Source organism: Octopus bimaculoides, chromosome 5 (genome assembly GCF_001194135.2).
Source record: "Octopus bimaculoides isolate UCB-OBI-ISO-001 chromosome 5, ASM119413v2, whole genome shotgun sequence".
Lineage (NCBI taxonomy): Eukaryota > Metazoa > Mollusca > Cephalopoda > Octopoda > Octopodidae > Octopus > Octopus bimaculoides.
Window position 1 is genome coordinate 77234438 of NC_068985.1, and position 1280 is coordinate 77235717.

Genomic DNA, 1280 nt, shown 5'->3' on the forward strand with positions numbered 1-1280 from the left:
TTTCTCCCAATCCCTTTCTCTTTAGCAGTACCTCGATCTTTTCTCTGTCTCTCTATGTCTATCCCACTCTCTCTATCTCTCAACCTCTATTATACTTTCTCTATCAATATAGGCGCAACGTACTCTGTGGCAATATGTTTGTTCCGGGTTCATTCTCACTGCACGGTACCTTGGGCCAGCATTTTCTACTCTAGCCTAAGGAAACTTAAACTTGAAAGTCGGAAACTGAAAGAAGCCTCTCGCATGCATATCTATATATGTGTGTGTGTGTTTATTTGTGTCTGTGTTTGCCCACAACCACCGCTTGACAACCGATGCTGGTGCGTTTACATCTCCGTAACATAACTGTTCGACAAAGACACCGACAGAATATATACCAGGTTTAAATATCTATATATACAAGCTCTGGGGTCGTTTAATTCCATAAAAAACCCCTTTAAGGCGGTGCCCCAGCATGGCCACAGTCTCATGACTGAAACAAGTAAAAGAGATGAAAGAGAACATACGATGATAGCAGATTCTTCGTATCCGAATACCAAATGGAAAAGCGACACACAATTAAGTGGTTATATAAACGGCCCTTAACGCTCCAAAGCTTTTCTTCCTGTCTGCTCTTACTAGTTTTAAAGTGTGAGTCGGTGGGCACTATCCGATCCCACTCTTTAGAACAGAGCTTTGAACATAATGGCTTATCGGATTAAGACGGCTGCAGTCAAGAGCAAACTGTAGATGTCATACTGTAGCAGCCTTCTAGGTAAAGTACCTTAAAGGGCTGGAGAGTGTGACATGTCTTAAAGTTGCATGTGTTAAAGTTGCGTGTCAAAGAGGGCATCAGGCTGACTGATAGACTTCATTCCTTGATCTGCTATTGAAGTGCCTAGGCCATTTCTACATATTGAGGAGTGTCAGTTATAGGAAGTGTCCGATTTCCATCTGATTTCTTGCTCATTGGGTCTTTGGTCTTTGCTAAGTTAACTTTAAGACCCTTTGACTCCAGATTTTAATTGCACACCTGGAATTTTCCTTTCTAGTTCTCTTATACATTCTGCTATGAGTGCAAGATAATAAGCATATAGTAGTTTCCATAGGCTTCCAGTAATAAATTGCTCTGTTACGGCTTGGAGGACGATGATGAATAGGAGGGAGCTGAGGAGCGAACCTTGCTGCACACCTACCTGTACCCTAAATTCGTCACTGTATTCAAGACTAACTCTTAACTTAGTAAGAACACACATGTACATGACTTGTACAGTTTTCACAAGACATTCGTCTAGACTTTC